Source organism: Acanthopagrus latus, chromosome 14 (assembly GCF_904848185.1).
Source record: "Acanthopagrus latus isolate v.2019 chromosome 14, fAcaLat1.1, whole genome shotgun sequence".
Taxonomy (NCBI): domain Eukaryota; kingdom Metazoa; phylum Chordata; class Actinopteri; order Spariformes; family Sparidae; genus Acanthopagrus; species Acanthopagrus latus.
The window spans coordinates 8,606,364-8,627,535 of NC_051052.1; the positions used below are offsets into that span (position 1 = coordinate 8,606,364).

Sequence of the window (21,172 nt, forward strand, 5' to 3'; positions counted from 1 at the left end):
GTGCTGAGTTCATCCGCTGTGCCTCACCTGAGTGACAAGCTAACTCTACAGGTAGTTGCTTTTTTTACAGTTAGTTAGAAAAACAGACGGTGTGATTTTGAAATGCCCCCCTACTGGAGTACAAGGCACAGCTTGGTGCGCCTTTGAATTAGTTTTTTTGTTTTGTTTTGTTTTGTTTTGTTTTGTTTTTTTAATCCCCCTGTATTCAACAGTTGTTTGAATTTTGAATAAGAAATAACAGTGCTTATATAACTCAAAAAAACTTTTCAGGAAATAAAAACAACACTGTTTCAATTTTTGGAGGAGGAGGAGAATTATGTTAATCCAAAATGATTAAAGGGGCACTGAGGAAAATATTAATATTAATTAAATATGAGGTAATAATACAAACTCAGACATACTTCTTTCTTTCCTTAACTGAGTTAACAAGATAAGGTCCCCAGAACACTGAACACTTGAAGCTAAAAAGGTGGCAGGGTCCGCCACATAGATAAACAACGCAGTGTGAAGTTGTGTTGTCCTTTAAGGTCAGTTTGTTTATATGGTCATGAAAACAAAGAGAGCTTGATTAGGCGTGAAAAAAACACTCTCACTCTTCCGAATTAAATTTCTTACCCTAAATGACACAGTGGTCTTTTAACTGAAACATTTTGCCCTGAATTTGCGTCTAATCCAGATTTCGTTTCTTGAAGAGGAGTCAAAAAACAAAGAATACACTTGCGTTCGATCAAATGATCACAATCAGCCAGCACATAGCAGAGCGTGCACCTAAATAGAGGAAACAGTGGATCAAAAAGGTCCCTCTGTCCTCTCTCATAGGTTTATCCGGCCCGGTCTTTAGAAGGTCTCTTAGCTGTGAATATTGAGCTTTAAATCATACAGGCTTTCCACGCTCTCTAGATAGAAACTGGTGAGCGTTGTGAGAATGTGCCCTTAAGCAAATCTGCGTGAAGGTACTGTATATCACACACAACTGATCTGTGGTATCAGTGAGAGTCTAATGCGCAGCCTGACAGTTTTTTCATTAAACAGATGAGATACACCTCTGATGGATGTGAGATTGCCGCCTTGGCTATAGGGGCAGCCGTAATGACCAACAAACAGCATGCACGGTTCCAGGCCACAGCTTTTGATTCCCTGTACAAACCCCCGGCGACGTTGCGTTCCCCGTGCAAAGGAGTTGCATCAAGGTCGATTCAAATCACCCCCGTCCCCATCAAAGCGACAAGTTCAAACCTGATGCATCCCGGCGCTGGGGGAAGGCGACAATAAATAAGCCCGGCTGACGAGCGAATGTAAAGCTTCTGAGTGGGTGCGAGGGGGGTGGAGGGGAAAGAAAATATTTTTTCACCCCTTAATGGAGCCGTCAACAATCACTTTTCAGCAGAGAGATGGAGTCACAAGGCGGATGGCGGTTTTGTGGTCAAAGGCAGAGGGGAAGCATCATTACCATAGAAAACATTACAGCGAACGACGGACATCCAGGCCATCAAAGATGATCATCTCATAAATTCCCTGCACTATATAATAGGCCTGTCACTCTGGAAGGCTGAAGGGAAAATAATGCCCATGGCTGATTTTTATCTTCCGCAGTGCTTCTGCTGATTACTGCTAAATAGGCCTCAGCTTGTTTAGCTAATAGTCGCCGCCGAGGCAAGAACCACAGTGTGGCGGGCGGGCGTTTGATGAGCCACTGTCCGAATCCATATGTGCCTTTCACTCGCCGATGTCTTACCATTAAGCCAATAATTTGATGAGCAATTAAAAAGCGCGGCCGCTGTAAACAACCACTCAGCCAGCTTGATGTGTGTCACGTCCAAGTGTGGGGAGAGCCCTGCGGTCCTGCAACCGCCGCTTAAATGCCAGCGGTGGGTAATCAGCCATCGGCAGCGACCCTGGATAGGCAACCGCGACAGTGGATGATAGGCAAACACGCTCACAGGCACGCGCACTGCGGCTGTTTGTGTGATTTCGCAAATCCCCACACAGCCATGTATGCACGCGCTGATACACGGAGCGAATAACAATCACGAGTTAATTTAAAACAGGGCCTGGCTAAATAAAAGACTTAATGCCTCAGGTAGCAAAACCCTCTCCTTGTTTTAAAGGTCACAAATGATGTCTTTGTCTGTGAAAACACGGAGTCTAGACGATGTTTTGGAGGGAATATTTCTAGCGGGAGGGTTCCATCAGACAGACAGTCCCCCCCCCCCTCCTCGTTAATTACATGATTAAGCTCTGTTAAGGTTAAAGACCCTTTAAAAAGTCCTGCATTCCTAATTGGGATGCAAGCGATGCTTCTGTCCGGACTTCATCTCCTGCTCGTATTCCCCTCACATACACTCACACACACACACAGATTTAATGGGTTACATCATGTGAAGGCACAAGTCGTTTCACGTTTTAATTTTGCGAGTCAGGAAACACCCTGTTGAGGCGCCGCATTTAACACAAATAAGCGTTTGGCTAATGCACTTCCCCAGCGGTGAGAGAAGCGCTGGAGCGATTTCGCCGGCAGTACTCCAGTTTAAGCAACCAGTAGTTTGAGCAAACAACATGGCCCTGCCACTTCCACATTTATGCAAGCACGGTTTAAGGATGGGTGCTTACCATTATTAGGACACATTGAGAAAGATATATTCATAAACTCAAATGATTAATACATGTAAGAAATTGGTTATTATGCTCTCAAAAGAACTACAAAAGAAGTATTATGGAAGCCTCTGCATCAGTAATGCACTTTCCCCACTTCAAATCATGTCAGGTACCCTAGAATGACTCTCATGGTAAATGTTTGCAGTGTTGATGAAGGTTCTCAGTCTTTCAGGTCATGGTAATTGTAAGTGCTGTATCGTAGGCAACTGGACACATTTCACCTCTCATCCAAGAGGCTTCTTCAGTTCTTACAAATGGGGGGGGGGGGGAGTTGCAGGCTTTTAAACTCTGTGTGGGAGTGTCCTTACAGGGTCAGAGACGTTAGGGCCACCTGTGGGTTGCTGGTCCAGCCGGCCTTCATGTGGGTGGCTAATACAGTTGAATATATTGACCTTATACTAAGCAGACGGACGTAATGCTAGAAGTTATCCACATGGACGTCATACGCGTGCAAATCCACACGTTTCTTAATCACACGCATCTCCAGACCTAGGCAAGTCAGGAGGTCAGATGTTAGCAGCCGATGGGCAGCAAAGGCCTGTGGTGCGTTTTGCTAAGGGAGCTAACAGCTACGGAACAGCTTACAGCTAATGAAGTTAGTAGAGCTAAAGGCTAAATGCACAACAGGACAGAGAGTTTCTGTTTGGGGGAACACAAAGCCTTAAACAGCACACTGGAGTTTAAAGGTGCATTATGTAGTTATTCGGGAAGAAATGTAAATCAGGAGAGAAAAATCTTGATTTATAATTTTTTATGCACAAATGAACTGGATAAACAAACTGACTGTTTTTATTTGTTTATATGTGGGGACCTTATTCTCCTCTGTGAACAGCTTGTTTATTCAGTTTTGGAAGAAAAAATCATAGTTATGAGCCTGTATTATTACCTCAAATTATTACCTAAAAGTCTGTTGAATTCTAATGCGTACCTAACAAGAACAGAATGGCATGGCAGCATGCATTCCAAAAATGGCTGAGGAAGTGCTGCAAAGTACAATCACAGTTAATAAAAAATATTCCATATTCTATCTCTATGTGCATACTTGGTCATAAAACAGCTTAAAGTAAGACTGCGTTTACGCCAGCAGCACATTTCACATTTTTTTGTGAAAGTCTTTTTAACACCCGTCAAACCCTTCATGTAACTTTTGTTAAGAAAAGCCTTTGCTCACGCTGAGTAGAGCAATCCAGAGATTTCAAACACAGATGAAAATGGCTTGTGGTAGTGGGCGTATAACCGAGAGGTAGCTAGCTATACCGACTCTCCTCGGACTGAACTGTAATGAGCACCATGAAAGGCCCGGGCTGGCTGTGCAGGGTGGAGAGCCTCTGCGGTGAGGGGGAACTTAAGTTCTTCATTAAAACCGAGCAATGAAAGAAAATCATGTGAGTTGTCAGTTAATGAATAAAGAACGCAGACTGTAAATTCCTCCCCCCCCCCCCCACACACACACACACACACACCGCCGCCTCCCCCCTTCTGCTTCTGCTGCTTCACTTGAGTCCTCGACAGAGACAAATAAACTTAGCTTGTGTAAATGGAGCAGAAAGCATTCGGAGGGGGAAGACGAATAGGGCACACACTCGCAGTTTGGGAATCCACTTTTATCCCTCACTATATAGAAATAGCCCTCCTCTCCATCCTCTCTCTCCCTCTTGCTTTTCCCTCTCTCGGGCGAGCTGAGAGATGGTGATCTTTTCAAAGGTCATTTGAACCATTTGTCTTATCTCAGAGTTTCTTCACTGAGATGGCGAACCACAACAGAGGAACTACGCCTCGGGCTCTGGCTTTGTACATTTCATAACCGGCCAGAGAGAGCCCGAGCAACCACGATTCCCCTTCGCAATGAAGCCTTTCGTAGTCTGTTATTAAATTATGATGCAATAAATATGGCATCATTGATTCTTTTTTCTGTCTCCTCAACAAGCAATCAAGGAAAGGAAGGTTGTAAACAATACTATAAACAGCCTTATAAATAATGCATGCAGACCCCTGATGGTCGACTTACACTCATGTAACCACCCTTGTACTTCGACCTGAGTTTGAATCTGGCTGCTGCTTCGCTGCCACGACTTGCCCTTTTCATTTCTTCTGTTTTGTCTGTAAACACTAACAGGCCACAGAGAACAACCCCGACGCCTGCTCACTTAATAAACGTAAGTGAAAAATTGTTGCGGACCACTGCCGCTGCCAGCGTCTTCGTGCGAGGACTACTCGGGTATTTACCTGCTATTATGAGGGCTGATTATTACCCAGGGTGCACTGGAGAAAGCAGTCATTACAGCAACTTCCTGTTCCTGCTGCAGTTAGCCGGCCGTCCTCTGTGTTATTCACAAAACACCTGTGCCGGGCGCCTCAGGCTTTGGCAAAGAAAAATGGGAGAATTAATATTTATAAAGAGGAACAGCTTCCGACTAATTATCAGAGCAGAATGAGCTACAAGCAGGAACAATATGGAGGACATAAAAAAAAAAAAATCATAAATATAGAGTAAAAAAACGCAACTGTTTCAATTAATCAGCCTAATGTCTGTTTTACATCGTTACATTTCGTTTCAAACTGTTGCCAGGCCTCACGGTGACGACGCAACATTGGAAATGAAATGGAAATAATTACAGTATCAGTTCTACTGACAGCTGCAGGGACAGATTTCATCATGCTCTCACTCTTCAAGAACTGTCAGGAGTGATCGGCTAAATGGATTACAGGCCTGAGCACGCCGGCTGCAGCGGGAACACATTAACCCTCCTGATCATTTGTTTGGAATTTAAATGGTTGCAATTATGGTCCTAAACTATTTTCTTACATTTATGAATATTTTCATTATATTATCCCGTGTACACCACCGAGTTCCAGACGTATCACTTAACATTTACCTGCAGATCAAGTAGGATTCTTCATCGCTCTAATAAGATCCTCTAAATACAGACATACTGCATGAGTTTATTTAAGAATGACGGATCAGTCTGGATCAGGGCTGCAACAGGCGATTATTTTCAGTATTGATTCATCTATTCATATTCTTTCAATTGATCCTCTAAGTGTTCAGGCTATAATATGTCGGAAAAGAGTAACAGCAAACCCTGAGGGAGCACCCTGAGGTGACATCTGTAAATTGTTTTGTTTGAAAAGATATTCAAACAAAACAAATAACAATGAAATAAGATTAAATACAGTAAAAAATACAGTAAAACACTTACACTTAAATACAGTAAAAAAACAGACATTTTTGTTAATAAATTCCATGAAGTCGTTGTGCAGACGAGGGTTAAAACCAGTGTTACTTCTAAAATGTAATGCCTTAAATATTACTAGTTACTATTATTTGAAAGGACTGTTACCAGACTGAGTAATTGGAAAAAAAAACATTACCACAAATCCTATTAGAAACAGGTCATATTATTCCATTACTGCTTTTAAAGTAATATGATACTGCAGCTGTGTCCTGTGTCACCCTGATTGCAGCTGTATGAGATTTTCATGGTTCAGTAACCATCCCAGAACATATCGCAGTTTCACGCTATTGCACAATTCTAATAATTATCATCATTATATCATTTATCGTGACCCACAACAGAAGGAAAACAGCAGGGTTTTATTATGGAACATTTGCTTTCTTACCCATTTCCAAAATATTGCATCCTGACAGACACCAAACTTTATATAATTTCAAATTTTACAACACCTTTACAGTGGAATTCAGTATTGTAAGTAAGACATGACATGTTTAAGACAGGTCTTCATTCAAAAATACCCTACTTTTATTTTATTCATATCAATAATCTTCTCTCACTAGTCTGACAAAATGCACACTGGACCATGATTGGCTTCCAAAGGAGTTGTGATGTCACAAAATCCTTCTCCCACATTCTGAGATCATCTTGCAATGCGAGGACCAAACATCCCAGTGACGTCTTATACTCATTATTGTCATTCTTTAACTTTTACAGACAGAAATGCAGTTTAGCTTCAGCTTTTTAAACACCCAGGAGTCACACCTCACTTAATTTCTTCAGAAACTCTCTCGTGTTTTCACTTCTTCTCTGGAGGGACAGAGGTTTTATTTTCACGGCTGAAATAAAATGCAACAGCTCCTCTTTCTTTGACCGTATTCAGCTCGCCTCACTCCACCTTCATGATAATAATGAATGCATATGCCCTGATTATTACTGAAGAGCACAGCGGGAAGGTGGGAACAGATGCAGAATTTGTGTATGTGTGTGGGAAGCTACAGGAGTGTAAAGAGGCCCAGCCAATCAGGTTTCGGGACGGGGTTCACCCGCAGCCGCCCCTCTCCCGACGCTATCTCAGCGAAGCAGGCGATGATGACAAGACGCCTTCAATTAACCTGCTGCACTCTGGCCAATGACATTTAGGCTCAAGCATGACCTGAATCACAAACTAGCTTCCCCTCTGTCCTCCAAAGTGTTTCACTTCTAATTGCAGCCTCGCCAGCAACAAGAGCCGGATAGTGAAAAGGAGCACTGGCACACAAAGAGCTGCTTTTATCAGATGCATGCATTTACTGCGCGTGCGTGTGTGTGTGTGTGTGTGTGTGTGTGTGTATCACCCCCTACCTCACACGAAGTTACCCACAGTGCTTCTGGCAGACCTTACTGCTCTCACAGCAGCCCCAAAATTGAAATACTCAGCTTTAATAAGATGTTTGCAGCTCATGATTTATTTTGATATTCCTGCGCCTGCTGCTGAGAATATTCATGGTAGATGCCATGTTATGGAAACAGAATATTCATACAGCTCTATGTGTTATATCCAGACACATTCCCTTCTGTGTTCTCTCATTGATTTTGGCTGCTAGTGCCACCAAGTGGCTGGATTGTCTTGGTTTACAGTGGATAATAACACTGCAGTCCTCTCCATCCTCCTTTTCAGCACATCGGGTTTGGTGTATGTGCTGGACCCGCTCGCCATAAAGGGACTGGACAGGCCGCTTTTAAACGTTCAAGGCAGCCCGGCGGCTGTTGTCCACAATTCATCTCTATCACGGGCTGAGGAGACACGTGTATGTGTGTCAGTCAGTTCAAAATTACTTTTAGGGCTGGTGATAGATGTGTTCCTGATTGTTGAGTAGCTGCTAGATTGAAGAGCAGTCCACTCGCATCAGCCGCGCTCTCCCCCTGGCTCTCTCAGGCCTCCGTCTCCGGGGGACGGAGATGGAGAGGTGGGCAAGAGCAGTGAGTGATATACGAGGCAGCCTGAGAGAGATGAGAAGGACCTGCCACTGCCCGTCAAGAGGGGACGTCGCAAGGCGAGAGGTTACGCACATTGAAATGCCATTTTCTGCAGTTCACTACTCCACTCTCGCCCCTGCCTCTGAGGCCGGGATGAGAAATGCGCCTCATGAAAAATGGCTCCCATTACAGACTGTGACCCCAGATGATCTTTGCTGTTGACCCCCACATCTTATGAGCGTGACCCAAGCACAGGGCGTCAACCTTTCAACCCTCCACACACACACACACACGTGCGCACATTCAGGTGCACTCACATGCAGAAACACTCACACTCACCCATTCCTCCCCCAGGCGCCTTTAGATTAGTAATGACCGTCTAGCTAGCTGCCAATAGTACCGCAGTGAGTATCTACTGCTAGCCCGTTTCTAAATCAGTGTAAATGGATCTGCTTTACTCCACTGCAAGAAATTAATCTAGCACTAATCACCAGTATGGACCACTTACCAGGTGCACTACATCAGCTGAAAGCGGATTTCTGCTGATAAATGAATGACATATTACCACTGGTACTGCATGTTTACCAGCGTTAGGTAAAGTTACTGTGAAAAGTAATTAGTAGTATCTAATGAGGTACCTGCTGAAGCATCATGGCTCGCTCTCCCAAGCGTGCAGTCACTGCTGTAAAAAATCCCTCAAGGCTGTCGTTGTTTTGAACACAAGAAGCCAATTTCACTCATATCAAACACAAATGAATGGATTGGTTTCAGACGGGGGAATACTTTGTCCATCCCAAGAGCCATTTTAACTTTATTCATCTGTTCGTTTTTTGCTTGTTTTTTCACTTATACTAAAAAGTGCTGTTTTTGTTTGACTCCACATACACCTCACGTACAAAGTGCACATTCAGAAGTTAAAATTGCTGAAAATCGATCAAACACTGTCACCAAAATAGCCTTGATTAAAGAGAGTACGCTAGGTGGGAGGAAGGAAACATGACAGGGAAGAGGAAAGTAAGACGGCAAACAAAAGAAATACAGGGGAAAATGTTCAGTGAAGAGCATCAAAAGTCCCCTTGATAAACACTGGTGGAGATATACATTAATTTAGACATTTCATCAGAATTTTTGGATTTTAGATCTTTAATATCTTTAAATGTGTCCTACACCCTTGCAAATACGTCCACTATCTGCATTTCACTTTAAACATCATAAACTCTAAAGCTCCTATGGATATTAGTCCATACTACCCATTCATTCATTTAACCAGGACACAATGCTGCGAGACTTGTGTGAGGCGTCACTCATGAAGTTAACCCCACAACAGCTTACCAGACTTAAATTACTTTGCTCCCCATTGTGTGGGCTGGCAGGACACTAATGTTTTACAACATTTTAATCGAATAATAATTTCTAACAACTGACATGCTTTAATAAAATCAAGATTGAAAACTGAAAATATAAAAGAAAAAAAAAACAATCATAATGAAATTTAAAATAGTAATTAACAATGGATTGTGGAACTCAAAGTGTTCTCATGATTATCATTAGCAGAAATGTGATTATCTTGCTCCCAGCACCAACTGTCATTTCCAATTTTAATAATACTTTGAGAAGAGTGCCACTGAGACATGAGCATGTCAATACCTAAATCTAACATCACTTAAGGTAAAAAACATAATAATAATAACAACAATAATAATAATTATAATAATATTTGTGAACCACTGTGTTGGGATAATGTTATGGTTGTAATCACGCAACCTTGATTTGTTTCTTTAGTAATGTGTGACAATAAGACATTTGGAGAATGAATTACTTTTGGCCTCGTTCTACTTTGTCCCTCAACTTGGCTGTTTGCTAGTTGTTGCCATTTACCGTTTTGTCCCGACCTCCTGACCATTCTCCTGGTGAAGAGCATATATCAAACACCTGCCTGCCCGCCTGCATGTAGCAATATACATTGTGTGTGGGATTGTTAACTATCAACACGAAGGGCAGTCCTGCGTGGAGGGAACTGGCATAAGCTCATTATATCATCCGCCTACTTAAAGAAAAGCCTGTTTATGCTTTTCAAATTAAAGAAACACAGTAACAACCGCCTGTACCATTATAATAAAGATATGAAAGATAGTTTCCATGTTGGGGTCAAAAGAGAACATGAACATAGCTCTGGTATCATGCCGTGATGATGGTGGTAGATTGAACACCTACAATTCTTGTCAGTAGTTAGTTTTGATTGGCTTGGTTTTTGGTAGGTGGAAGATATTTCTGGATGGAAACAGTCGATTTTTCCTCCTGGAATGACTGCTGTTTCTGGCAGATTTAATCAGCTGTCGCTAGCATCTAATTAAGATAGCGTTAGCTTCTTGACTCCTTGAAATCGCTGTCTTCAGCCAGCTGAAACTCTTGCTATTATTGGGTAATTGCAAACAACATTTTGCATGATCAGTAATTATAATCACAGAAAATTATATCGAACTAACTTATATCAACTCATCTAAATGGCCAGATAGAAACATGGTGCAACATCTGAGAAGGGCCTAGCTTGGAGGGAATTGGCATGAGCCCGTTATATCATCCAGACATTTTTCTGCTTCTCACATATAAAAAAACACAGGGAAAACTACCTGTAAATTTAAAAACTACAAGATATGAAGGACAGTTGCGGTGGATAATGCTGGCAGATTTTTAAAAATTGTGATTATTTTCAATAATTTCTTGATATGCATACAAGTACAGGTGTCTTATTTCAAAACGGCAACAGCCTGCTGAAATGTTGCGTTTAAATTTCATCAGCAGCAAACAGCATCAACACTGTTTATTGTTCATGTTCGTTTGTTCACTGATGATGGTGATTCATTTTTTCTCTTTCTCACAAGACGGAGACCTTAATTCTGGAAAATATACACAAGTATTTTTCATACCTCTTCGATCTTTCTAGACGTCAATGAGTTCAGACAGCAGCCAGACTTCCTCTTGGTTAGTCAAGTTCTAATCATTATAGCCCTTAATATACACATATGAATACATTTCACCCAAATGAATCTGCCGGCTGATCTGCCAAATGATTTCTTTAAACGACAGCATTTAGCACATTATGATCCCATATGATGTGGGATGAAGACATGCTCCGCAGAGACAGTAAATGGGAAATGAACTGTTTTACATATTTAACACATTAGTGATTGTTTAGAAGAGACACGCCATTATTAGTGGTGACGGAGACGGCACTCGTACTGAGAAATCAAGGACGTGGCGATGTTGTTTCACATTTATGCAAAACAAATCTGATCGGAAGTAACCTCCAGGCAATGATACAAAAGAAAATGTGCTGTGGGAGGAAGGCGAGCAAATATTTGATCAAAGTTAAGAGGAATGTCTGCGTGTTGTGCGTTTCATCTACATCCAACTTTGCAGCCTGGCAACAACATCCACCAATCAAATATATTCAAATTTTTATGTACAGTAGCACATTCTGTTCCGCCAGAAATAGATGATAGATGTCAGCATCACTGTGGAACAGTGTAACACTGCTGAGGAGGCAAAGGAAACGATTTAACAATTTGATTACAGTTGGACTTGATTGACACTCATAAAACATTGTTTATTTTCTCAACATTTTATTAGCAAATATTAAACCATATTAAACTGCGGGGTAGCTGTTGAAACTTGATTTTGTGGAGAGATTGCTGCCAGAATGCTGATTAAACAGAGTGCCAGTGCACACCTAACTATAGTGCGAACAGTTTAATCCAACAGAGTTTGTAGACACTTTTCGACACCACAGAAGGGTTTTGAATCACCCCAGCTCGACTCGGATCTCTCATTAGGTTTTCCAATGGAATAGTTATTAAAATTACCTTTTGCAATTCAAATCTACAATCTTGAACCCTGGAGAGATAATTTCATCATCTCCATATTCATCCGCAGCAGAATCAACAACACTGTTTTCCCCCATGGATGTTATTAAATGCATAAGTTCCCATGCCAATCCAAAGAGAAGTGCTGAGCCACACACTCGACAACTCAAAGACAAAAGGTTAAAAGGATCATTTCCCTCCAGAACTAGTCTGGGTGACCCCTGCTTGACTTCCAAATTAACCATTGGACCGAAACACTACGAGTATGATACGACCGGTAAATCTCTGATGAAAACATACTTGTGTTTTGAAATCATTTCCCCTTTTATTAAATGAAATCAGTTAGAGGATGCAATTTGTATTTAATTTCATCCCACAGTGGACATTTTAACATTCAAATACATACTGAATATGTGGTGAGTGGGTAATAAGGATTGACAACTACATATGCAAATAGTAATGTAGAGTGTAAAATGTAACAAGGCATTTAAACAAATACTGTTTTCTGTAGAATAATTCGTAAACCAAACAACACGTTTTACCTGAGTTGTTTGTAAGTAATTAAATTCAGCGGTTTCATGTAAATTGCACATCACCTCTCCTTCAACAGCAAAGAGGACACATGTACATTGCAAAATCATTAAACTCGAGAATGCACAACAGAAAATAATGATATACCAAAGGCTGGATATTTTCTCTTCTTCGCTCACAACTTGATTAAAATGCCCCTCTTTAATCCCCAGCCTCTGGGCTGCTCGACCTGCCACTGACACCCCTCTTGTCTCTTGCTGTTCCCTCGTTATCACAGCCAGCTTGCCTGTCCCAAACGCCCTTCCTCCGTTACCATGTGGTTTTTAATACACCACCTGCCTTCAGGTGCCCACCTTGCATCTCATTATAACTCCCCCCCCAAAAAAAAGAAAAACGCCAACAGCGTCCTCCAGGGTTTGACACTCATATTTTGGGGGTTTAACTGAATCTCTTTTTCCAGAACAACTTAGCTGCTGTAACAGGAGACTAAGCTTATTAGATCACTGAGCTTTCAAAATATTTCATGTGTAATATCAGTATAGCATGAAATTAGCATAACTCCTACTTTACCCAAACCCTCTGCTACAGTTGCTTATATTTCACAAAATTTAAAGGTACCCTGTAAAGTTTTCTGACCACTAATAGTGCTATGGAGCAGTGTTTTGAGCAGCGGGTCCTCGTTTTTAAGGTTTTTTTTGTTTTGTTTTCAGACACGTCCAAGACTGTTCCTAATATCTCCTTGAGACAAACACCTCCAGACCACATTAGCCGCTAGTATCGCAACATGTCTGAATCTCCGGCTAGCTAATGATGCTGCTGTCTCTCATTGCGTTCTCACCGGTTTCCTTTCAAGGTTCCTTTTAAAGGTTTGACCTACAGCCTCGGCAGATTCTTAGCAGAGTTTGCAGGCAAGGACAGACAGAAAACACACATTTTTACTGTGGTACTTTTATATTTTCACTTGTTGAACATTTAGCCTACCCTGGCAAAAAAAAAAAAAAAGAAAAAAAAATCCACAGCGCAATATTTCTTATCTGGTTCATCTATTAATCAATAGGTACAGGCTTACACAGGCAACATGTTCATATCCATTGTGACTTCAAGGACAATGGTGATTGAAAAAAAAATTATTACATTATTCACATGACATCACACACCTACATACATACCTAACACAACATAACTTAAGTTATATAAAAATGTACTTATTTTAAACCAAGTTGTTTTGGTGCCTAAACACCAAACTGGTCTGATACGTCAATGCTCTGCTCAACCAGTCAACCAGTGATTGTGTGCAAACAACCCATTCAGTCATTTTGGTATGAGCATGGGTACAATACAACACTGATAAGTATATTTTTCGTGTTAGAGAGCCACTCTCTGCCATGCTGTTTTATGTTAAGTTCTACCTGGCAATGTGAAGAAACTTTGCTATTTCTGCATTGAGAGGAGTAAAAACTTTCTCCTTTCCCCTATATAGCAGATACAATTTTTCTCCGATTCTAGGTCATGCTCAAAAGGTGGTCAAGAGAGAAATAAAATCCCTCTCCTCCTACATCATCCATTCCTGGCCTTGAGGTACATCACGCTGTTCATCTTCCTCCGCTACCTCGCATTTTTCTTCATTTCAGTTGCAGGCCTGTCCACACACACACCGTGGGGTCAGTACACAGACGCGGAAACTTTTTTTTTTCTCATCTAGCCTCTGAAATTAGCTGCATGGTACTCGTCACTGTTCCCTTTGATTCCCTGTCGAGCCTGTGGCACTCCTGTGATGTTAACGCTCATTATGAAATCCGACATTAAAGGCACGCAAATATGAACTGGAAGTGCTTGCAAGTGGGTTCTTTTAGAGTATCATTCACCAGACCTCCCATTGTCTGAGTGGGATGAGACTCAGAGCCCTGAGACATCAGTCCGACAACACTTCTGACAACTAAATCCAGCATGTGGGGGGAGGCCTGTAAATCTGAAGTCTAAATTTGGAGATATTTCCTACTTTTTTTTTTTTTTTTCCAAACACTCTCCGACTCCTTCCTAATAATCTTTTTCCCTTTGCATTCATTACCGATTCTCCCACAAACAAACGTCTCCGCTCTGGCAGATTTGTGACTCTGATCCAGGGGCGTAATCTGTGAACGGCTTTGTCAACATCACTGGCTGCCTATTCACGTTACTGTTTATCGCTGCGTTCCAGGAAGACAGAGAGCAAGGGAAGACAAAGAGGAAGGGAAAGAAGTGGGAGCAGAAGTGGAGTCAAGAGGGAAGGACAAACGTGAACGGCGAATGAAAGACGGAAGACAGAAAACGAGAAGAGGAGAGGAGAGGAAAGGAAAGGAGTGGGGCAGAGCGACGGGGGGAGAGGAGGGAATCACTCAATCGTTTCTGCGGAAGGAAAGAGGTATGAATATTCCAATTTTACCCTGCTCATTAGAGACGGCTGCCTCTTCCTTTGGGGGACAGCACTGCTTGTGTTTGTTTCCAGCCTGATTATTTGCATGATGTATTCCACAGCTTTATATTCAGTGATGGGAGAAAGATGACGTTCTGGCAGGCTGACAATGAGGCCTAAGGGGCGCCGAGGCAGGCACAGTCAGCTTTATTCAATGCAAAGATCAAAGGCCACGTTTCTTTACCCCAAATTAGTCACCATTTCACAGCCACTAAAGCTCCCTTCCAACAACTCTACTTACTTGCGCAGCGCCTGAACAAGGCTATTTTGAGGGGAGATCACTGTTTTGGGACAAGAGTCGATCACTAATCATGAGTCCGCACTGCCAAAAACTCAAGGAGCCAGCCCGGACTATTCATTTTGGATGACCCAAGACGGTCTCCTCATTTCCCCCCCTCGTCCCTGCAGCTGAACGCTTTGGACGACATCGCCCATCAGCGGCCAATCATGCGCTGGCGCCGGAATACCGAATCCCGTCAATCACATCATTAGCGCTGGAGCGACCAGCGAGTTTCAAAATGGACAGTCTGCAACCTGGAGCGTAATCGTGCTTCCGTGTCGTCTCATAAGGGTCAAGTGCTCTGCTGAAATGAGCGTCCAGCACAGATGACACACTTTCATGAGTATCATCGATGCGTCAATACACACTGCAGGGCTGCACGGGTAAAGGCCGAGCATCCATATTGGACAGAAATCTAGAAATTATATCTGTGTTCAAATTAGGCTCAATCATGTCACGAAACAAAGTATATGTACAGTAAATCTATACTTTGATCTTATGTCTATGTGCTTAGATCATCACCTTTTCATGTTAATCTACAATGCAAATCTGTAATCTGGGTGAACAGGCAATCGTAGTAACAACTACGATTACATTCTACAATTTTCGGTGTTGTTTATGTATCATAAAGTGCAGACATTTGCATACATGTTGCTGGACTGCGTTGACTCTACTACTGACTGCAGGTTAATGAAATGATGGCGATGAAAGCCTCCCCTTTACTTGGATACCCAGATGCAGAGGCCATAATGCCAGCACGGCTTGCGGTTCACGTCCTCAGTAACAGCTCGCATTACGCTGGGTAAATGTGTTGACTGCGACCATAACGACGCTGCACTGATGACGGTGGCTGCTGTTTTATTGCAACTATACTGTAAAACCTGATAAAAAACGATCATTTCAAGCCAGCAGACTTCAATTAATGTTCGAGAAATTCGGTTTCTTCAGTTTTGCCTTTTGGAACACAAGTCTCTCACTTTGTAGTGAATCGCAGTTAAAAGTTGAAGTTATCAGCTCTCACAAGAGATTGGAGCAAGAGACTGTTTTTGAATTATTGCTACATCTTTATTTTTTCAAATGCTACTTAATCTTGTTAATTATAAGACTATAAGTCAGTCTTTTATCAGTTTCCTTTGTGGTTTTACTGCAGACGTGTTGTCTTGTCTCCCTTTTCATGTGTTGCCTTTGTTGTATTTATTTTAGTGTTATATATATTTGCAGGGGAAAACATTTGAACAAAGCTAAGAGGGAAGTCAATTTGACCTGTTTCTCAGATAAAAAAACATTTAAAACAGATTGTCTGTTAGTGACTCAACACAAAATCTACCAGCTACCATTCTCAGGTTCTAGCTTTTCCAAGTTGAGTTTCTTTTTTCCTTTTATTTGTTCCGTATCATATATCAACTGAATATATTTACGTTTTAGTCTTTTATTCGTCATATTCAAGACAATTTGAAGGCTTAGCACATTATGATGGAAGTATCTTATGGCCATCACAATGCTAAATCGTGTGCCATAAGTTGTAGCAGCAAGTTTCGGGTTGAGACCATTTGTTTTTGAAACATTTGGTACATAGTGTGAGCATTTTGGACCACTCGAGAACCCAATGGACTTGTTCACAATCCACTTTCCGATTTGGTATCAGAAACAGAAGAATTCTGGAGATTTCAGCAGTAAAAGGCATTTTGGCTACAGTTCAGAAGTTTGCCAAAAAAAAACTGCATGGGAATAGCATAATGCAGGTTTGTCTATCAAGGTTAGATTCTTAGGTATCCATAAAAGCCGTTTTCATGTGGATATCCTGAGGGGAAAGATCAAGGGGGACCCATCTGAAAAGGGCCATATCAGTTTTTCCCTCGCCAAAATGTATACTAACTTTGGAGGTTTATACAGGCAGCTTCCCTCTAGCATGACGCGGTTGGTGCCGATCGATGCCTTAGGTCGTCTGGTTTGAAATGATAACAATATCTTCATTCTAGTTTGGGCTCAGGGCACCGAGGCCCTCCGCGTGTTTATGAAGCTTAAAGCCAGGTCAACATAAACAATACGACGGTATAACTCGCCCTCCCTTCGCCACAGATGTTGCTGCTGTTTGCGCTTCTTTGTGCTCGCATCCAAAGTGCAAGTGATACAAACATCTCCAGGAGCCACTTCTGCACCTCCTGGCGCCACTTCATCAACTCCCCTGGATACCTTTAATGTGCTGGATAATGAAATGCAGCAATGGGTGTGCAACACCTTTAATTCCAAATAAATACAAAATACTCAGTCACGCTGCACATTGCATCACGGTGAAGCAGATTGTGCCTGATTAGGCTTCACACATGAGTGTGATGCCTTCTCAGCATGACGCCCACCTTACCTCGCCTCCTCAACTCGCCAGCCTTTTCTCCCTCGGCTCTCCTCCCCTCCCTCACTTTGCACAGAGCCTGCAGTCACATTAGCTCAGAGCAGTGACTTGCAACTGAGACACCCCCTGCTGTGCGCCAGCTATCTATAGATTTCGGCAGATAGACAAACTTTATCTGTTTGTTTGTCTGTGTTGCTGTGGGGTAGATATGAACTTCTGCACGTATCCCCTTGCTAAATACACACTTGACGTGAAATAAAAAGAAGAAAATGGCGATGTGGTTTCATTCGGTGGCCTGATGGCAGTTTATAAGTGACAGGCTATGAATCAGGGGAGACTGAGTAAATAGACATGAAGAAGAAGGCAGAGGCTGAGAGGTGAGGGAGCTGTGAAGGTGAGGAAAGTCAATAAAGAGATGAGGTAAGATGGGGAGGGGAAAGAGAAACAGCCAAACCGACTTCAGTGGAGAAAGAAAGTTTACAAGCTTTGGAGGCGAGAGTGTTAAAACAATGTTTGCAGTCAATGTTTATCGTACTCGAACTTTATGGTCCTCGAATTATTATGATCAAGGTCATAATATTCAAAAGAATAATTTCCAAGACCTTCCTTCATTTACAACTGTTTAGTTAAGCACAAATACCTGATAAAATAATCATGATGCGATTCGGCTGCATCTCAGTAATTGATAAATCAACAAAGCAAAAACTTTGACAACTCTGTCCGGCAAAACTTTTCATTAAAACATTGGCAAATAATGGGAATGAAGGCTTTTCTCAATGGGAAATATGTTAACCGAGGCTCCACTTGGCGTGGTGCTCTGTGTGGATCTGATTGGTTGAAGTTAGCCTGCGTAAGAAGGTGACAGACAGATGGTTCGTTCAATCAGCTGCCACGTTCTTTTTTAAGTGCCTGCCTAGCAGTGCCTTTCCAGACCGATCCGTGGAACAAACCATGTGGACAGCCGAGACTGAAACATCTCAGTGAGTGCTGGGTTGACTGCCATGAAATGTGGTACAGGTATTCATGATCCCCAGATCAAATGTCTAATGTGCATGATACTTTGTTGTTAATCAACCTGCATGATAAACACTTCCATTAGCTTTAGCTGTGAGAGCTAATAAAGCAATGTCAACATGCTAACACTAACACATTTAGATGGTGACCACGGTAAACATTAGGCCTACACCTGCTTGGCATTAGCATTTTAGCTCCACAGTGCATAAGGACACTCTCACAGAGCCACTAGCATGGCTGTAGACTCGTAGTCTTGTTTCCTTATGAGAATTTTCTCACCACACCACATGTAAAAGTTTAAATGCCAAGTAACGATGCCTCCACCTGCCTGTCCTTCGCGTCGACAGCCTCCTGAGATTAGTTAGCAACTCTACGGTGTGTGTCCAGGTGTGTGTGTGTGTGTGTGTGTGTGTGTGTGTGTGTGTGTGTGTCTTTGCTAGGCTAAAGGGATTGTAGACATTGATGTACATTAAGCGTATCTGACACGCAGCTGTCAGCGTGACTCTCCATTATCCCACAATGAACACTCCTCTCTCACACACTCACACAGACCGGCCTGGTGAACTTACCTGATCAAAGTCACTCAGTGATGCCTCTGCCCCTCTCTCGCTCGCTCTCTTGTACTCTTGGGAATCAGAAGGGGACGCACACCTGCGGCTGTAGACGGCCCCACTGAACAGGCCATTAGGATGCATTCAGGGATGACAGGGACGGCTTGTAATGCCTCTATAATCACAAAGGCCGTGCTTAGATCGACAGATCGCTTGAGATTACTGCTGCTGTGCTGCATTCAAATTTAAAGTTACGGGTTTGATTCTCTATTAAAAATTGCAAATTGAGTACATTTTTTGATTTGAAAAATGATCTCCATCTACAGCCAAATCACTGTCAGTTTTAAATCATGCTCGAGCTCTAACTAACACTGAAATGCCCATTACTTTCATGTGAGCACACCCGTTTGGCATTTCGTTGTCGGGGGGAGGAGATGCTGGTCTAGTTGAGAATGACACGTACAAGACAGCAGAATCTCGATCTGGGGGGCTCCTGTAGAGCAAGGCGGATGACATGCCTAAAGACTCTGAAGAGTTACAGCCATGAAACCACGTAGCTCTCACAGTATCAAATCCAAAATTGAATTTTCTGCTCTGTCGCATGTTGCTTGTTGAGATGGAGACAGGGCGAGCCGGGGAAGGGAAGGGGGAGCGTTCTTTGAATCTCTTAACCTTTACGGCTTGTTGCCGTATCAAGCCCTGCGGACAAGATCGGACGCTGACACGTTTGTCGAGGGATGACAAATTAGCTGTCCTTCCAGATGCCTGATTGCCTGACCTTTATTCACTAAGTGGTGGTGGTGGTGAGGAGGAGGAGGACTGGGGGGGGTGACAGCGGTAAATGGTGCCCGTGTCAATGAGGGGCCTGCAAAGGAAATGCACAATTCACCCTGTCTATTAGCATTCTCGATGAGCATGATGGAAATACAATGCGGAGCTTAACATTTTCCCTACATTTCTAAGTTTTGATCACATAATTTTTGAGCTAAAGGTCACACAGTTTTGTTGTTAATGTCTTAAATTATTTGAAACTAAATTGAATAATCCTTACAGCCCATTACCAGCCCATGTTCTGCATGATATCAGCTGTTATTCAAGTAAGTATCTTGCTGAGAAATAATTTTTTATATTAAACTTTAATTTTGCAGTCTTTAGTACTCGTTTGAAGTAAGGTCTCAAAGAAGTTGCCCAGCAGGTAGCCACTGCAGTTTTTAAAATCCAACCTTTTTGGGTGACCATTATGTTCGGGATGTAAAAACAACTCCTGGCATGAAGCCTGTTAGAGTGGTCAAAAGTGATTTTTGGATGTAGTATCTAAATGTTTTCAAAGGGTTTACTGAACAGACTGCATCAAATACACAACCAAAATAGGTCTGATGTGGTTGTGATAATATTTACTAAGATAAAAATTCCTATTTACTGATGAGGAGAAGATTTCACAGTTCTGCCGCAGCCGGTTTGATTTGACAGTAAACAGAAGGGTGGGTGTGAGGGGATACACAGGACGTAGAATGATACCACAGTGTTTCAGCGTGGTGGTGGGTGCTCTGCAGGTCAACACCTGCACATAATTGACTCCACCCTAACCAAGGATGAAGTACCGCTACATCCCTCAGTGATTTCGTTTGCATCTTTGTAGGGAAGGATTTATACTGCAGCAGAATAATGAGCCGAACCCAAATCAAAGCTTCATGAGAACCGCTTGAGGACAAAATAAGGCTGAGGAGTCCGGACAGTCCCGGACCTTCATTTGTTTATCTGTTGGGATCCCCGTTAGCTGTGCCCTCCAGCACATCTGCTCTTCGGAGGGTCACTTGAAGACTGAGACAACAAGGCGCTTTATTGAACACTGCCAACACTGTAACCAACTGTGTCTCGTTGGCGTGGCGTCGGCGCCGGCAGCCTCTCTCTTCAAAATGCACTTCCACATCTATCAAAGCACAGAAGTACGCAACTATCCGCTACATTATCCTTTTTATTTTTTCATCCTGGCGGGCCAGCTCCTCAAACAAAGTCAATTCAAAGACAGTATATCCGTCTGTCATTGCCGCTCCTCTTGTAAGGCTCCGTGGGTGCTCCAGACTATTTTGCAAATAGGGACGCAGAAATACTGTTTTATTAAGCAATGCAAAATGCACCACAACATGTTAAGTTGTTAACTATTAAGTACATGTTCACCAGATAATATAGTCTATATGCATTATTATAATGCTGCACATTGTACAGTATGAAGCGCCGTGCACCTTTCCTTTAGCCTGGCATTAAACAAAACAAATGGTGCCGT

At 42.4% G+C, this 21,172-nt stretch overlaps 1 long non-coding RNA gene across 1 annotated transcript in view; it reads left to right on the top strand.

Annotated features, from left to right (window-relative positions):
• The window catches only part of LOC119032694, an 80,070-nt gene extending 64,775 nt beyond the window's left edge, over positions 1–15,295 (top strand). Inside the window, exons 3-4 of the long non-coding RNA XR_005079007.1 lie at positions 14,439–14,642; positions 14,756–15,295. This is a non-coding gene — a long non-coding RNA (uncharacterized LOC119032694). The remainder of the gene's footprint in view (positions 1–14,438; positions 14,643–14,755) is intronic.
• The last annotated feature ends 5,877 nt before the right edge of the window (positions 15,296–21,172 follow it).